Below are 13,667 nucleotides of genomic sequence, written 5' to 3'. Positions count from 1 at the left end.
GATATTGAAAGAGGGGTGATTCAGAAGCGTCTGACAAAGGGGCTTTATATGCTGTTTTTATTAATGTGCTCATTGGTCCCGTGAGACACTGGAAGAAAATGATTTACAATTGGGGAAATTATTGACATAGGGCCATTAGGTAATCAGCTCCCACAATTTACCTGAAATGTTCACACAAGACTAAAAATGTGTATCCACGGTACTCCATTGGGGGATGTTGTTTTACCCCACAATGTCACTTTTCCAGTTACCTCATGGGACTATGTGCATTTCAATTTTTGTGAATAGTTCGCTGGTCAAATCATAAACCAGTTTGTGTTCAGCTTTTAAAAATGTAAACAGTGTTGAACGTGTGATAGCCAATCTGAGTATGTTTTGAACCACTCACAATATTTTCCCCTTCAGGTGGGGGTGGGGTGGGGGAGAGAAAAAACATCAAAGACCCAGGATTGTGACTCCAATGTAGTTTCATGGCTAACACATGATTCTGATATTCATTTTTTTCTCAGGTATTGTTCTTTTCATGCGATGAAACTTTCTTTTGAATGTGTCTTTATGTGATTAGATTGTTAATATTAATCATCTGTCTGAGAAATGAGCAAAAACTACAGTTATCTTGTACATTTAAAATATCAGATCTGAGCATGTGGGAGCACATTCAGAAGTAAGCTTCACCATGTGAAACTAAGAAGGAAACTGCACTGCATTGTGGCTTTATAATGAGTATGAAATTTGGACCTAAACTCAACCATTTCAGATTATGCTGAGACAAACACAAGCTTACTGTTGAGTGTGTAGTCTAGCCGCACTGATGAATGTATCTGGATAACACGTGTATTTTTGTCACACTCACACTTCAATTGATATCCCCATTTTGGCCTTCTATTGTAGCCGCCGAAAAGCCTTTTCAAAGTGGAGAGGGGCACTCCTGAACAGCATGGTGTTATGGACTGACTTCCCCAATTCACCACGCATCCCACTCCGCCCACCACCTGAGGTGGAGGCTTCATCCCACCTCATGGGACGGCTGGCCCTGCTGGAGAGGTGCTGCTCATCAGAGTGGACAATATTAGGCTAGATAGACCTGGTATAAGGGCAAGTCTGAACTCTTGACCTGGCATTGCTTAGCGAATCTGAACAATTAGAATCCTGCTTAATCACTCACTGGTTCCTCTGATACTTCCATCCAAACACATATAGAAGGGAAGCACTGTTTGGAATTGCTGATGAGTAATGTTGAAAGAACAACTGTCTGTATGCATCTCAATTTAGATTAGCATGTTTAAAGAACAGCTCCTCTCCGGCTACAGTGAATAAGCACCAGACAGCCTAGTCACATCCTCTGTAGCTGAAGCTGCATAAAAGGAGACAAGAATGAATCCATAGGTGGAGCATGTGGTTCTGCTATGCGCACTAAGCCCATGCCCACAGGAGGGAGTTATTGCCAGGTTTTAAATTAACTGTGTTGTGCTCCATTAGTGCAAGCCTGACATCAAGACACAATGTAGGCGATGTTCAATATCCTGTTCCAGCACCTAAAAGAGTAACGGCCCTGGAAACAATAACTGTGGCTTAAAATAAATATTAGGCATTAGCCCATAGTAATGGAATTAATTTGCTTTAAAACTTAATTAGTAATTTTAACCTGAATGCGTATTTTAAATTGTAAGGAAGATGAATGATATAAGGAAGTTCAGTGGTGTTTTACATTGTATTATTCACTTTTTAATTGATTTTTGCAAAGAGGAGAAACCAGAAATGATAAAAAGGTAGTTAAAAGCAACTGTACTGGATGCAAGCAGCTGTTTAGTTGGGCTATGTTACTATTATTTTATTTGTATAAAGGTCATTTTATATGTGTCAGTAGCCAGAGAAATACTCTAAAAAGGATAAAAACCAAGTTAGTATTCCATGGAGGAATTATAAAGTAACTAGAAGCTTATCAAGATAAGCGTCACTCAGGTAAAATCCTGCCATTAAATCAAACCATTATAAGTTTATCTTGTCTGTCTGTCTGTCCATCTATCATCTATCATCTATCTCATTTATACCCCAACTTTCAGCCTCCATACAACTTAGAAAGAATAAAACAATCGATCCATGGCTGGGTGGCACATCCAACACAGGCCTTTGGCACCATGGGTAGTGCTTCTGTATAGTTGGAGGCAGGTGTAGATCAGCTGGATCCAAAGCCCCCTTTTCCCCCTGACAGGCCCTCAGATCAGGCCCCAAACCTAATCCAGTCTGGGAGTTAGAAGAAAAATAACAAAAATAAAGATCCACCAGGAAAACCCCCCTGAAAAAAAGCCCCTTCATCCCATAATTGTCACTGTTCTTTTCAGCTTCACCCCACCCACAAATCATTCTTCACATTGTGTTAGATTTTTTTAACTGATCATTAAATTTTATTCCTGTACTACGAAACTCTGGACTTGAAAATATTGATAGTTATTTCCCACTAAATCCTTAAACCTGAAAACATTATGTAACTTCTACTCTCCTAGAACACCTTTTAAATTACATTAAGAAACTCCTAATAGCAGATACCAGTGGAGATATGCTGAGCTTATCTTATTTCTGTATTTATCACAGGATTTCAATAGCTGTGATTCAATCAACTACTGTCCAGATAATCTTGGTAGTTAAATTGATTGATCTAACATTAAGGCCTCTAGTGGGATTAAACTAAATGCCTGTTCCAACCAAAAGCAAGCATCCGATTTATCCTCAGACACCCATAACATATGCCCCCAAATATAATAAGACAGAAATAATTATTTATGGAGTTAACTGTCCTCCTACTATTATGAGCCAGATTTCTACCTTTGATAAAACCCAATCTATGTTTCTGTAATGTTGGCAACAATTGTGGTCAATATTTTATAGATACTGGCAAAGCATCTCAAAGAAGGGGTGAGCATTATGAGGCCCTTGAATTCTTCCTTTTCTCATTTTCCAAAGGCCATTAGGGCCTATGTAGTGTGCCAGCACCGAACTCTGGGCGAAACCCGACACTGTGCACAATGTGACTTTCCCTATCTGTCCTCTCCACTGCAGCCCCTGAGGGGGGGCCCCCATCTGTTTTGGAGGATCCCTCAACCCTCTGGAGCAGATTTTGCATGAGGGGCTTCAGTTGTGGGGGAACCACACCTCTCTCCGTTCCACTGACGGAAGTCATTCTGTTGGCAGGAAGGGGTTAATTGGATACCGCCCTCTGGCCAAAAAAAGGAAGGAAACACCTCCCTCCCTTTCACTATGGCTGGAGCACTACTGCTGCTGCCCTTTGATACACCCCCCCCCTGCTGTAAATCTATCAAGACCTATCAAGGCTTTGTTCTTTTTAAAAGATGCAATTTGATTAATCATTTCCTGAACAGAGATGAGTGTATTTAACTTTTTAGTGTCTTCAACTGAATTCATAAGAATTCACTCATGATTCAGGTAACTCTGAATTCTTCTGCCTGGTGGTTTTCTGTAAATTCTCTTTTGTTGATTGGCTGATGGTGGGGCCTCTGATTACCCACATGGGCAACATTCACTGAGCCAGACCATTGGCCCATCTAGCTCAGTACTGCCTGCACTGACTGGCAGCCATTCCCCAGGGTTTTTAAGTCAGGGGTTTTGCCCAACCCTACCTGGAGATGCTAGGGACTGCACCTGGGGCCTTTTGCATGCAAAGCAGGTGCTCAGTCCCTGAGCTTCTCCAACTCAGATACCCTCCCACAAAGTAGGAAGCTGGGTGGCTTGGGTAGTTTTTTCCCCCGCTTGCCAAGTCCAATCTCCTTCCCCCTTGCCCTTATTAGAAGATATAATAGGGCGGTAGGGAAGGAAATTACGCTTGGCAAGTGGGAAGAAAAAAATTATATCAGAAGTATATCAGAAATATCAAACAGTTAAATCAAATTATATCACAAGATATAATAATCTGGTACTTTGTTTTAGCAATGGGTACATTATCGTCTCTCTGCCTTTCTCAGTAAAGATATTCCTTTTGAAGTTCAGCTGGCTCCAGTTCAGATTTTCCTTCATACTTTTACTTAACAATTAAATTAAATTAAATTACTTAACAATTAAAAAGAAAATATTATATACACATTTTCAAAAGTCAAACAGCTGAGGTGACAAGACAGAAGAGCAATGTTTTTGTGGGGCAGTGGCAGCTCTAGGGATTGCTGTAAGGATTGGTTCACACATAACACTAACCCATGGTATGGGTTGTTGAATTCTGGATTGTTGAGATGTGTGAACATGGCCAGGCTAACAAGCCATTGTTTGTTAACCACAACCAGCCCAAAAAGAGAACCCATGGGACCAGTTCACACATAAACAACCTATGGGCAGTCAGGGATGAACGGGAGAGAGCAGGTGCACTGCCTCCCATACTCCCACCACTTCTGCTTTTGCTCAGCACCCCACAAGCAATTCTGCTGTAGATTGCTGAGCATGTCATCCAAACCTGGACCTCAGGGTTGGTTAGGGGCTAAACAACCCAGCAGTACAACAAAGTGTGGGTTAACTGCTGGCTTGTTTAGCCCCTAAACAACCCAGTGGTCTGGGTTCAGATGACATGCTCAGCAACCTATAACAGAGACCCTCATGAGTTGCTGATTAAAAGCAGAAGTGGTGGGCACATGGGAGACAGCGTGCCTGCTCTCTCATAGTGATGTATGACAGCCCAATGTGCACCAGGTCATGGTTTATTGTTAGGTTGTGAACTCTGGGTTGTTTAAACCATGAGTTGTAATTATGTGTGAACTCAGAACTGTGGGTTGTTCATGGGTTGTTTCGCCAGGCTACAGAATCAGCGGGCAAGAGTGGTTAAAAAAAACCAGCTGCTCTATGTGCCTGTACTACAGCACCACAAAGGCATTTGGGATACAGGGAGGCAGCAGGCAAAGGAGGAGGGAAACAAATAACCCAGGGATTGAGAAAACAAACCATGGTTTGTTCGATTGTCTGCCAGACAATCCCTGGGTAGGGCAACAAAGCATAGGTTAAATAAACCATGGCTTAGCATTATGTGCAAACCAGACCTAAGATTGACTTCCCTGGTGGCTTTCCCACATTGTGCATGACCCCAGGCACACACTGAGCCCACCATGCCTGTCAATACCTGCTAGAAGAGTGAACAAAACATTTTTGTTATTAGCACCATCACCTTACTCCCTGGAGTCCACCAAATTCAAACTTCTGGCCTCAATCAAATGTTAATTTTGAAATAAATAGTTGGCAATCATTCATGAGAAGATGGAACATAGAATAGACTTTTGTCATTAGCCTTTAATGGGAGAAGGGGCCACATATAGGATAAGAAATAGCTTTAAAATTAGTAAAGAGATGAGTAAAGGAGGCACTGCTTCAGGGGAGAGATGCTGTTCCATCAAAGGTGAGCCATTCCACCTGCTCCCCCACCCCACCCCTGAGACCTTATAAGCAAGGCTGGAGCTGAAGCTTGGGAGGCACTGCTTCAAGGGAGAGACACTGTTCCTACCAAGGCATTTTTCCCCCTCATCTGCTCTGCCCCATCCCCCTGCCTGGGAAACCTTATAAGAAGCTGAGATTATTCCAGCTCTCCTTTGGCATTTTTGCTGAGGGCTTTTTGCATTTGGACATGACAAAGGGCTTCAGGGTTTGTTTGTTTTTAGTTTTAAACAGTTGTTGTGATATTTCTGCTTTAAACTTGTATTTTGTGTATTGTTTGAATATTGTATTTATATATTTGTGTGTTTGTGTTGTTTGGGGAGCCTTTTTGCTGAAAGGCAGCATAGAAATATAGACTGGGTTCAGACATCACAATAACCCACAATGGGTTAAATAAACCACGATGGCTTACTTAACCCATTGTTGGTTCATCGTATTGTCTGTCAAGAATTTTTAAATCCACAATGGTTTATTTTGCCTGAAATAATCCACTCTAATAACCCACAGTCTGCAGTAAGTGTTATTTAGCCCACTATAGGTTATCGTGTCGTCTGGCACTCACCCTGGCTTATTCCAACAGCCTACAGAGTCAGCTAGCAAGAACAGCCAAAACCACTGCAGCTGCTCTGTTCCAGCTGGCAGAGCCCTTTTTCTGAGATCTGACAAGCAGCCCAGGGACAACCGCAGCCAAATAAGCACAGCCTTCCCTGATACCACGCTGTAGTTACAAAATGACAGCTTTACCCTAGTACAATGACAGCCTTGTGCTATCGCACTACCCTGCTACAGCAAAGTTACACAATGACAGCCTTCCCTGATTGCTACTTTGAAACTGAGCAACTTAGGAAATAGGAGGAAATAGGAGGAAATAGGGTAAGAACTGTTCCCTTTTTCATGAAGAAGCAAAATTGTACAATTATCCACCACAGCATCTGAAGCTCCCCATGAGGGAACCCCAGCTTTGCAATTTTGCCCCATTCCAGCTAACTGTCAGGGAGTTTATAGCTCCCACCCCCTTTTACCTTCTCTGGTCACTTTTCTATGTAGAAGCACAGTTCTGGAATTATCCACCACAGCATCTGAAGGCTCCCCATGAGGGCACCCCACCTGTGCAATTTTGCCCCATTCCAGCTCAGTGTCAGAGAGTTATAGCCCCCACCCCTGTTTCACTTTTCTGGCCACTTCTCCATGAAAAAGCAAAGTCAGGCAGTGCAGTACAGGCTTCCCCAGTACAATGACAGCCTCCCCTGAACATGCTATCACAGAGCCGCGCTACAGCTAAGTCGCACAGTGACAGACCTCCCTGATCACTACTGTGAAAAAAAAGGGGGGGGGGAGAGGCAGTTGCTGAATAGGGGAACATAGGCACACAGTACAGTACAGCCTCCCCTGATTGGGCGATCCCACTACTGTGAAGTACCACATTTCCAGCCCTCCGTGATGACACTGGCACTGCTGACTTTTCCATGAAAACTGCAATGCAATGCATTGGGATACCATCTGGCAGAGTGGGAAGACTGGAATGGGAAGAGGGGTGAGGGCAGGGGAAATAAGCTATTCACAGTAGCTTATTTGATGTCCGTAGCCATAGTGTAGTATAACACGTAACATAACATCTACTTAAACAAAAAAAATAGGGATTTTTCCTGTTACCCTGTCTCATCTAAGTCAATTAGTATCCTCTAACTGCCCGTACCAGAAGAAGTCCTTTAAAACCCCTACCAACAACATAGTTTCAAGAAAAAGCGCAGGTAGCATTCTTAATTCTAAAAGGATATCCATAGTATGACAGCCTGCTAGTATAGCAACCCTTTAGATCTCTTTGCTTATGGCATTGGAGATCAGATGCAAAGCTAGAAAATCAAGCCATGGTAGCAATCATGTAGTTATCACTCCATATCAGTGTCTAGGCTTAGCCCTAATTAACTTTTAATTCTGCAGGGTTACCCGACATGCCAGATAGAAACTTTGGAGCTCAGCATTTTCCTCGAATACAAAGAAGGCAACAGAATAATAAAGAAAAAAGCTTAGCAAAAGCAGCAGGGTACTCCTCCCACTTCTCACTGTCAGGGTTTGTTTATTTGCTTACAGAATGTGCATCCCACACTCCATCAAAGTGGCTAACCCCTAAACATTGGGGGGGGAAATACATTTATAGCATCATGTGAATCATATGGTAGAAGAATCAGACAGTGAAACAGTTATAGACTGACTACCACAATTTTAAATCAAGACAAGAATTTTTAGAATGAAGTTTATTTAAATCCATTGGTGTGAACTTCTTTTTTCAGTAAGCCAAAGTTCACTGATTAAAGAAAAAATACTATAAATACAGAATGGGTGAAAAGGGGTCTTAGTATATACTACCATATAGGTGAATTGGTGGGCATTTTAGGGTGGCCGCTTATGTATCACTAAAAAAGAAGAAATGTATCACCCCAAAAAAGGACACAGATTTGCATATAATTTACATATGCTAATTTGTATGCCTAGATACAAATGTAGAAATAATTAGCACGATTTAAATACAAACAATTTTAGCCAAATGCCATAAAATCCCAGTTTTCAATACAGCTCACATTGTAGATAGGATTGCCAGCCACCAGTATTTTATTAGTTCAACCAGTAAAAAATAAAAAAATTATGTCTTGTAAGCACTATTGGATGCTAGAAATGCCAATTGACTCTAGGGATTATATTAACATAATACCAGTGGGAAAATGACAAGAGTTAGCATTGTTTTGCTAGCAAGAGGTGGGCAACCATAATGTGGTAGGGAGCCAGATGATCCCCCACCCAGCACTCCACAGGCCATATGAGGTTAGGGGGCAGGGCCATGCCCCCGATGTCACTTGGCTCCTGGTGGCTGCAGCAGGAGGATGATCCTCCCAACTCAGCTGCTGGGAACCAGCATTGCCTGCCCCAAGCCTTGTCCCATTGGGGAGAGGATACAGGACATTCAAAGCAGCCACTTGGAGATAAGGGGGTTCCTCTGCTCACCTCCCCACCAGGGAAGGGGGGTTGGGGAGAGGAGTGGGCAGGGCCTCCTCAGGCTGGATGGGCAACCCTCTGTGGGCTAGATTAGGCCCACGGGCTGGAAGTTGCCATCCCATTCTCTTGGCTGCACAACCACTATCGGAACTAGCACAAGTGGCGCAAGCAACACCTAGTCTAACAGAGTCATAACAAGTTGTGCAATGCCTGGTGCAATGGTTTGTGAAACAGCTCGTGTTGTGCAACAACCTGAACAACAACTTGCACAAGCAGAAACAGACTATTGGATTTGACACTTGCAGAAGGATAAAAACAGGGTTTCCACAAGCGGCAGAAGCTTTGCACTGGTGGAATGATGTCATTGGGTGCAACCCTAGATTCTGACAGGTCCCACTCATAATCCTTTGGTTTCCAAAGTAGCATCACCTCTGAACTGCAAATGTCTGGCCTTGTTCTGATCCTGTCCTGCCAGCTTATGACTTGGCTTCCATTGATGTACTGCCTCTTTTTCAGGCTCTGCTCCGCTTTGCCTCCACCTGATGTGGCCCCACCCAGCAGAGACCAATGTTCACCCAGGACATAGTTAAACTACAGAATTTGTTACTAGAAGAATAGTGATTGGAGCAATTTGGACAGCTTTAAAGGAGGATGAGACAAATTCATGGAGGCTATCAATGGCTACTAGCTTCTGATATTAGATACACTCTGAATACCACTTGCTGGCGAACAAGAGTGGGAGGGTGCTATTGTATTCATGTCCTGCTTGTAGACTTTCTATAGGCAGCTGGTTTGCCAAGGTGGGACCAGGGGTGTTGCTAAGCACTTAAAAGATTCAATGTCCAGGTCCATAGGACACACATCTGCATAAAATCTGCATATGCCAATTTATATCTATACATGCCAATTTAGAAATAATCACTAAAATGTCTTTAAATTTCACAGGAGACAAAGCCGGCCACTTGATATCTTATCCAAATAATCTCAAACAAAATAAATTATTCAGTTAATTTGCACCCTGGCCCATATCATCCCAACCAATGGCTGTTTTCCCTCTAAGCATCTTTTGATACCATCGACCATGGTATCCTCCTGGACCGCCTGGAGGGGTTGGGCATAGGGGACACTACATTACGGTGGTTCCGTTCCTTCCTCTCTGGCAGGTACCAGAGGGTAGCGCTGGGGGAGGAGATCTCAGGCCCTTGGCTGCTCACTTGCGGGGTGCCACAGGGTTCTATTATCTCCCTGATGTTATTTAACATCTATGTGAAGCCACTGGGGGCTATCATCAGGAGGTTTGGGGTGTGATATCACCAATATGCAGATGACACACACCTCTACCTCTCATTTAAATCCTCGCCAAGGTTGGTTGTAGAAACCCTATCCAAGTGTCTGGAGTCAGTGAAGTCAGTCCAGCTGTCCATGGAGGCTCAGGTGTCAGCCGTGAGCCGGGCAGCGCTGTACCAACTCCATCTGATACGGCGGCTGCACCCCTATCTCCCTAACCAGCTGCTCCCATCAGTAGTTCATGCCCTGGTCTCCTCTCGCCTAGACTGTAATGCACTGTATGTGGGGTTACCCTTAAAGATGGTTCGGAAGTTGCAGCTGTTGCAGAATACGGCGGCCCGACTGATTAAAGGCAGCCGTCAGCGAGACCACATCACTCCAGTGCTGAAGGAGTTAAAACCCTATATGGTTCCAGTCCAGTCTATCTAAGGCACGCCTCCAACAACACCAGGGACGCCGCTCAATGAGATTGGCCTCGGTAGGCCTTCTGTCTGTTCCATCAGCCAGGACAGCTAGGCTGGTGAGGACTAGGGAGAGGGCCTTTTCTGTGGTGGCCTTCACTCTATGGAATTCCCTTCCTAGTGACCTCTGCCATGCCCCCTCTTTGATGAGCTTCCACTTGGCTTTAAAAACCTCGCTGTTCAGGTGGGCATTTGGGGTGGATTAGGGTTTTTTGGTGTGTTTTTTAGGGGACTGCGGTGGCTTAGTGGTTAAGATGCTGAACTGCAGACTGGAAGGTCGGCAGGTCAGCAGTTCGAGACCTGAGTGCTGCATGACGGAGTGAGCTCCCGTCTTCAGTCCCAGCTTCTGCCAACCTAGCAGTTCGAAAGCAAGAAATTGCAAGTAGATAAATAGGTACCGCCTCGGTGGGAAAGGTAACAGCGTTCCGTGCACCTCGGTGTTCAGTCATGCCGGCCACATGACCACGGAAGCGTCTTCGGACAGCGCTGGCTCTTCGGCTTAGAAACGGGGATGAGCACCACACCCTAGAGTCGGACACGACTGGTTGGGGACACCTTTACCTTTACCTTTTTTAGGGTTTTTTAGAGCAATGTTGTTTTGTTATGTGTGTTTTTTGTTCAGTTGATTATGTAAATTTGTTATTAGTTTTGTATGCCGCCTAGAGTGGCTGGGTAGCCAGCCACATGGGCAGCTAATAAATCAATCAAACAAACAAGCTGAATGTCCATGCAGAGGAATATTTTTGTGGGGTGTTGCAGCATGTGGGGAGGGAAGAGTTAACCTTTCCTTCCCAAACTGCAATTCCTTTTGGAAATTGTCCCATGCATGGCAATTAGGCTGAGGGGAAAAAAACTTCCATTGGCACCAATGGATGCTCTGTGGAATAGAGGGCAGATGGGCTCAGACCTTAGTAATATCCCTGCTGGACAAGATGCTGGACTTTGATCTGACCCAGCATGACTCCTCCCATGTTCTTATATTTCCTCCGCTTTTTACCACCACATTCTGCTACTGGTGTAGACTAGACCTCACTAATCTCCACAGCTCTGAGGCTAAAGTCCATTATTGCAACATTCTGAAGATTAAAGGCATTAAAAATGATAACCATAGAACTGGAAGAGCACTTCTTTTAAAAAAGCATTATGGAAATACTTCAGAATTATCTTGGCAAAAATGCAGTAGGGCAATGCTGTTGTTGGAACGAAGTTCATAGCCACAAACGTCACACCTTTTCTGCCGTAACACCAGATTCGTGTGTTTGTTACAGACAAAATTGGTTGCCCTGTTTATTTGACTGCTGCGTACTTATAATTGTCATCTCATGACCCTGAATTTATCTGGGTATGCATGTCTAAGGCACACATAGCTCTGCATCCTTTTTTTCTCATGTTGGTAAATTTAGTAATGCTGTTTACAATCAAGAATAAGCAAATAAATACAAAACAGCCTGGGGCATTTTTCCACATTTGACTCTTACATGACTCAAAGACTTTTTCTGAAAACTTCCCTCCTCCACTTACCAAAATGCAGTGAGTTCCATCATGAACCAGGCTTTATTTATTTATTTCCAGCAATGCAAGCCAAAACAAATATTTTTAGAATGAGGCATAAGCATTTTATTTATGTAAATTTATTTCTTATTCTATCCTAAGGGCTCTGTGAGTTACAATTTTTCTCATTTAACTTCACAGCGGTAGGCAGAGGGATGCTATCTTGCCCAAGGCTATACAGTGAGCCTATCAGTGGCTTAATAGGATTTGATTTGACAGGATCACACTGGGGGAATCTTTGGAATGCTTCAGGGATGCAAACTTCACACCTGCATTTTGAGTGTGGGGTTGGGTTGCATGTTTGACTGTTTCCCCAGCAAAAACTCCCTGCACAAAGAAATCTAGAATATCAGGAAGAAATGTACTTCTTAGCCTTCTCCCTGATTTAGTGTTTTTCTCTGTGTGTGTGTGTGTGTGTGTGTGTGAAAGTATCCAAACACACAGCCCCCATCCTTATCTGTTGCCTGGGGTGGCAACATGCAGAAAGCTGTCTTTACTACTTTATTTTGCTGATCATGTAAACTAGTCTTCAGTCTCTGCTACCTACAAAATAGGAACATTTCAGCATTAGCATACTTGTGAGCAGGCTGGAAACAAAAATGTAACATCAGAAAAGTTAAATGAGTTAGTTTGGAAAAGATGATCTCATGAGAAACTGCTAATTTTCCAGACTTCAGCCGGATAGCTTTTTCTTCACTCTCCTGTCTCCCTAATCAAAGGAAGCAGCTGGGAAGAGAAGTGACATTCTAAACCTTCAGTTGCCAAAAGAGAAATTGGTGGATAACACAGCTTCATTTGCAGTGGGACAGAAAATCATTTGAGGCACTGAAATGTATTGTATGCACTGCATTCATTTTAACATTGGCATTTTCCACTATCCATTTTACAACCTGACAATTTGAAACTAATGCGTGGATATTGTTGCCTACAGGGCAAAGCAATTTGTGATGTGATGCAATTTATTTATTAATTAAATTTATATCCCCCTTTCCACCAACAATGGTGCTCCCACCACACCACTAAAACAAAAAATTAATTAAAACACTACATAAAAACAAATCAGTTATAATCACAACAATAAAAGAAATAAACAGCTCCCAAACCCCTTCAGCAGCAGTTCTGCTTACATGCCAACGGCCTGCCTGAATAAAAATTACTTTGACGACCTGCAGAAGAAGAATAGAGAGGGAGCCAAAGTAGCCTCCCTCGGCAGGGTGTTCCAGAACTTAGGAGGAGCCACAGAGAAGGCTCCCTCTTACCCCTGCCCCCAATGCCAGTCTTTCCTGCTACGGTGAGATGGACTGTAATTGTATTTAAATTATTGTCATTATTTCTAAATGTGCACCTATGCATATTAATTTGCATATGCAAATTGGTGTCCTTATTTTTTTGGTGATTCCATTCCTCTGTTTTTGACAATGCATATGTGGTTGCCCTAGGAGAACCAGAAGGCAGACTGAACCCCTCAACTCTGGCAAGGCTCCAGTTCCCAGGGAGAGGCCTCACCAGGCCTGTCTCCAGAGGATACCCTGTCAGGACCCTTGCGGGGGGGTCCCTGGCTCACCTGTGGATGAAGAACCCCCTTCTGTGTCAGAGGGGGAGGCTGACATGCTTCCCTGCTGCAGAGAGCATAGACAGCAGAAAAGGCAGCCTCAGGTGGCCACCCAATGAAGGAGTGCATGCCTGAAAGCCCAAAGTAACAGAACTACTAGTGAGTAAAGGACTTCTTGGGAGTAAGGGGCTCCTTGGGAATAAAGAGATTCTTGAGAACAGAGCTATGTGCTTGCATGTGGGCCTCAGAGGAGTCCAGGAGACCAGACTACATAAGGCTAGCCCTCCTCTGAGGTCTGGTAGCTGTTGGAGTAGCCCATGCTTTTTGAGCCTCTAGATTCTTATAAACTGGCTTATCTGTTCCAGTTGTTGGGTGACTTCCCATACAGCTGATTTCTGTTTAAG

This window comes from Heloderma suspectum, chromosome 1 (genome assembly GCF_057233095.1).
Source record: "Heloderma suspectum isolate Gila_16-S chromosome 1, 16-S_ref, whole genome shotgun sequence".
NCBI classification, from domain to species: domain Eukaryota; kingdom Metazoa; phylum Chordata; class Lepidosauria; order Squamata; family Helodermatidae; genus Heloderma; species Heloderma suspectum.
Note: the sequence above shows the minus strand (reverse complement) of the source record.